Source organism: Poecilia latipinna, unplaced genomic scaffold, assembly GCF_001443285.1.
Source record: "Poecilia latipinna isolate Pla-1442-1.1 unplaced genomic scaffold, P_latipinna-1.0 Scaffold2056, whole genome shotgun sequence".
Lineage (NCBI taxonomy): Eukaryota > Metazoa > Chordata > Actinopteri > Cyprinodontiformes > Poeciliidae > Poecilia > Poecilia latipinna.
Window position 1 is genome coordinate 7,034 of NW_015114672.1, and position 5,652 is coordinate 12,685.

The following is a 5,652-nucleotide window of genomic DNA, read 5'->3' on the forward strand; positions in this document are numbered from 1 at the left end:
CTAAATATTGGAGTGTATAACTATTGGAGTTACGCTTAAATGGAGTTAACCTGTTAACTTAGGTTCGGGAGCAGGACCACACCTCAAACCACACCTCCAATTTCCTAAGCAGTTCATATATACCCCGCTCGAGAGCCGTTCCTCGTCTGTTGCATTGTTTGTCAACGGCTTCGTTGCTTGTCAAAAAAAAAAAAAAAAAAAAAGTTCTACTTACAATGGAAGACGCCCTTTCTCTCCAGCCCGACCACTCCGATTCGGACAACGTCTTTGATCCTCCTCCAGCTGCCTCAACCTCTCCTTCCCAGGTCACAAGACAAGCCTCTGGCTCCAAACGCCTTTGTTCCGTGATCTTCAACCCTCAAACCCAGCTTCATTCCTCGCCGTCAGCAGTACCTCGTCCAACCATGGTCCATCCATCAACGTTACATCAACCCCGCGGCCGAGGGATACGCAGCGGGCCCAGCCGTCGACTCCGTTCTCCCGGTCCCAGACGCCATTCCCAAACGCCGCAGCTCCAGAACACCAACCCGGTTTCGTCTCCGCGGCCTTCTCCAGACGTTCTAACTCGCCAGCTCCTCAAAGGCTGGACCGTCGCCCGCCTCCACCGCTCATTAAAAGAAAAAGGAATCCCCTTCAGTCGCTCCGACAACAAATTGAGGCTCTTTCAACTGCTCTCCTCCTCAGGTCCGCAGCAAACGTCAGCCCCGCCATCATTCGAATACCCCGGATGTCCAGGTTTTTCTCCAGCATCCTCTTCCTCCCTCGTCATCTCAGACGAAGTCATCCAGCCCACGCCTTCGAGGCCCCCGCACTCGGCAACAGCTCCCCCTCGCGGGAGCCAGGTCGTATTACATCCTCCACCAAATGCACCCTGCCTAGCCGACCTCTGTCAGTTTCTATCTTCGGCAATCGCTTCGTTGTCTTCACAGACTCCTCAAATCCCGCCATCTCATTCTTCTCTTCACCCCCCCTTCTCTTCTTCAGCTCTCCCCACCCCCATAAACGCCACGACCTCTGGTTCTTCTCAAGTCGCGGCAAATCCAGCTCTGTGTAGTGCCGCAGGATTTCCTTCCTCATTCCCTTCTTCGCTTCCTTCCAACCTCTTTCCTACCACTTCCTCTCTCTCAACTACCTTACCCCCGCCTCCCCTCCTTTCAAACACTCTCCCTATCGTTAATAATCATTTTAATCTCACTACAGCAGTTCCTCCAGCCCAGTCATCCACTAACGTACCACGGCCCATTTCTCCTTCTCTTTGCCAGCAAATCCTGAATGGTAATTATGTCGATCTAGCACTTCTCCTTCAACCTTCTCTGATCTGTTTTAGTCAACCTCAAGAAATTAATACAAACCAAGGTCCCATGCAATTTAGTAATTCTTTAAGTTCCCGCTCCAAAGACCTTACACCCGTCAAATTCGCTCTTGCTTTTTCTCTTTACAGAGACACTATTTGTGCAATCTTTCCAGATCACAGATCCGAACTCGACGACTATCTCTCCATAGTCCTTGACATAGCTCTACGGTTCGGGGGCACCGGGTTCTATCAATATCACATTCTTTTTGCCAACCAAGCAGCAGGTCGCTTGCAACAATTTAACCAAGGCACTTACTGGGGTTCTCTCGATTCCGAATTATACTGCCGCATTTTTGCCGCCCGCACATCTCTCTCCTGCAATCTCTGTGGTGCTCCATCTCACCCAGCCACAGCCTGTACATCCATCATTCCTCTCCGCCCTCGCCCTCCTCCTTGTGCTTCTTCTACTTCAGACCGTCTGACCACCGTTGCCCCCCCTCCTCCCCTCATACCGAAGTCCAGCAGACCCTCTCCCTCCGCCAAAACCCTTACGCATAGGGGAACCGACAAAAGAGGTCGCCCCAACCTGTACCAAGGAGGCAGGATGATTTGCAACAACTTCAACGACCTTGGCTGCTCAGGCTCCAGTTGAAGGCTGCTGCACGCCTGCTCCTTCTGCGGCGGAGTCCACGCAAGACACACCTGCCCCCACAACCCCACTTCCACAGCAGACTGACTAGGCCGCCATCTCTCCACTCCAGTCCAGGTGAAAGCTCTCGAAACTGCCCTCAAGCATCACCCAGACAGGGAATTCGTCAACTTTCTCATTAATGGTTTCACTCACGGTTTCCACCCGGGCATAGAAATTATTCCAGATTCCACCCACCAATGTCACAATCTTCAATCCGCTCTCTCAGATCCTGACAGTCGACTCTCTCCTCGCTGAAGAAGTAAAAAAAGGGTTCGTGACACCTTTTCCTACTTTTCGCGTCAGCCCCATCGGCATCGCCACTCGCAAATATTCAGGTAAAAAAAGGCTAATCATAGATCTTTCAGCCCCTCATGGCTCTCATGTTCCCAGTATCAACAGCATCATTCCATTTCCCGACTTCTCCATGCAATACGCAACCATAGATCATGCCATTAAACTCATTCGGTTAGCGGGACGCAGTGGCTGGCTCTTTAAAGCCGACATCACCAGCGCTTTCAAAGTTCTACCTATTCACCCCGATTTCTGGCGCTTCTTCGGCGTAGTTTGGAAAGGCGCTTTTTACTTTGCTGTACGCCTCACGTTCGGGTGCCGTAGCAGCCCCAAAATTTTCGATTCCCTGTCTGAAGCCCTTTGCTGGATCCTCATCAATACCTATAAACTCCCTTATGTCATACATCTTCTGGACGACTTCCTAGTAGTCACTCCTCCATCTTCCCCTCCTCGTTCTGGTCTGAATGCCCTAACTCAAGCATTTTCCCAGCTGTGAGTTCCCCTCTCAGAAGAGAAAACCGTAGGCCCGCGGACCTCCTTAGAGTTCCTAGGCATCACCCGACTCTTTATCCTTCCAAGCTTCCCTATCATCCGAAAAGATCAACCGAATCACCTTAATACTGTCTAATACCGACAAATGCTCCAAACAGCAGCTGCTCTCTCTCCTCGGCCATCTAAACTACGCTATTCGCATCATTCTGCAGGGTAAATCCTTCATTTCTCACCTCCTGTCTAAAGTGGCCAGCATCCCCTCCCTTCACGGTTCTCTCGCTATCGATCACTCCTGCAAATTAGAAATGCGCCTGTGGCACTACTTTCTTTCATCCTGGAACGGAATTTCTGTCTTCTACAACGATTTCCTCACCTACCCCGAAGACATCCAACTCTTTACCGACGCAGCTCCCTCAATTGGTTTCGGCGGCTATTACAAAGGAAACTGGTTTGCTGACAAATGGCCGCTCGAGTTTAAGTCTCTCCAGAACGCCTCGGGCTCTCCTTCCTCCGCACTCTTCGAGCTTTACCCCATTGTCATCGCTGCGATCCTTTGGGGTCACGAATGGTCCAAAAAATCCATCCTCATTCATTCAGACAGCACGGCAGTAGTAGAAATCATCAATAAAGGACGCTCTCGCTCCCCCGAAATCATGCAGTTCATGCGCAGACTTACTTTAGTTTCCGCGCAACATCAGTTTCTCATTCAAGCCGCTCATATTCCCGGATCAAAAAACCGCATCGCTGACGCTCTTTCTTGTTTTTCCTTCCAGAAATTCAGACTCTTGGCCCCAGATTCAGAAGCATGTTCCACGCCAGTCCCTCCGTATTCTTCAACCATATTCAACTGAGCTCTCCATTACCTGATCTCCACCAAGCGTCTCAAGATTTAATCCTCAGCAGCCTAGCTCCTCGCACGCTTTCCGTCTACTTGACCGGCTGGAACCGATTTTAATCTTTCCACGCCACTTATAATCTCCCTTTTCCTTCCGTAGACGTTTCCACCCTCTGCCTCTTCATTACATTCTCCCGATTAGTCCTTAAGATCCGTACCTCCACTATCCAGTCCTATCTAGCCGGCATCAATTTCTTCTTTAAGCTTTCCGCGGGAGCCAACTGCCCCTCCATCTCTCACTGCCATGTGAACATGCTCATCAAAGGCTGCAAGAAGTAAGAACCTAACAGCGTCATTCCGCGTCTCCCCCTCACGTTCGACCTCCTTCGCAAATGCATCTCCACTCTGCGTTCTGGTTATTCTTCTAATCTCATAGAGAGAACCCTGGAGTCCATGTTCCTCCTAGCTTTTTTCGGCTTCCTCCGCTGTTCCGAATTTGCTCCGACTTCCTCCATCCATAATCCTCTCATTCACCCTTGCCTTTCTGATATTTCCATCCTCAGCCACAACACCATGATGTTTACTCTGCGGCAAAGTAAGACCGATCAACTTGCTGTCTCTTGTCCCATCTATCTTTTTCGCCTCGATTCCTCCCTCAGCCCGTACGAGCCCATTTTCAATTACATTAAGTCCCGATTCGCCGCTAACCATTCTCCTCATGATCTTCTCTTTATTTCTGAACCAGGAAAACAAGCTTCTCGCTTCTGGTTCTCCCGTCATTTCCGCCAGGTCTTATTATCATCAGGCATATCACCTGATCATGATCATTATCATTCCGCATCGGAGCAGCCTCGTCCGCATCTAGTCAGGGCGTCCCAGACCACACGATCCAAATTTTGGGTCACTGGTCCTCGCAAGCCTACCATTCGTATATTCGCAATAACCTTAAAGATTTATTTCAAGCCCACTCTCTCCTCAGCCACACTTAATATCTGGCTCTTTTGGGGATCCTAAGCGAGCCGGGATGTACAGAAGACGTGTTTATCTCTGAAGACAATCCCCACTCGAGTCTTCACTCCGCAGGCGCTCCATCATCATCTTCATCTGACTTCATCTAATTCATCCCTCCATCCCTTCATCCCTCCTTCCTTTCTCCCTCACCCCTCCCCTCACCCCACCTCCCCTCCTTTCCTCTCATCCTCAATAAATCTTTAAATCTGTAATTTGTGGCGTGGTCCTTGCTAGTGAAGAGAAATTTATATAATCAAATAATGTCATGAATATGTCTGTAGGGCTGCACTGATTGCAGTTTTCTGGCCAATCCCTGGTTACAAACCTTTAAAAAGCCTGACCTGCCGATTTTGATTTTGGCTGATAGTGACTTTCTTGCTATATTTAGCGACATTTCAGACAAAAAAAATGTAATGAGTTGCAACAGTGGGGTGAATATTGTTAACTGTAAATGTGCAGACATGACCTGAGTCGATCTTTCAGTCAAACCTCTCACTGCAGAGGTGAAGAGGACAGAGGCTGATTTTTAAACCTTTACTGACTAAGATATGATCAGGGGATAAGATGAGCTTCACATGTAAGTAAAGGCCATTCATGATCCCCCAAAATTAAGGATATCAGCACCCAGAAATCAACTGGTCGATAAATCAGTTGGCCAATAAAGGTGTCCATATAATGTAAACAGCACTGCCAGAAATGCAATAAGTCTATAGGAGGTGTGTGAATGATCTAATGATCGGACTGCTGATTGCAGCCAGTCCACATTGTTAGCAGAACTAGAGGGCCAGCTAAAGCCTGAATCTGCCCAATTTGGGTTGTCTTGACCCTTTTATTGCACCCTGTGGGGTTTACCCTGACTGGGAACGAGAATACAACCTGATAGCCAATAGAAAGCGCGGTGACGTAAGGACAAAGGGGAATCCCAAACAGCTGACATATCGCGCAACTGAAAGTCCAGTGGATATTGGAGATGATATGTGGAAATGTTTATTATTATATGTAAAGGTCATTATTATACATGTTTATTATGTTTATTCA

At 48.7% G+C, this 5,652-nt stretch overlaps 1 pseudogene; it reads left to right on the forward strand.

Annotated features, from left to right (window-relative positions):
- Positions 1 to 215: 215 nt before the first annotated feature.
- On the forward strand, positions 216 to 4,753 carry LOC106935986 (uncharacterized; annotated as a pseudogene).
- Positions 4,754 to 5,652: the final 899 nt, after the last annotated feature.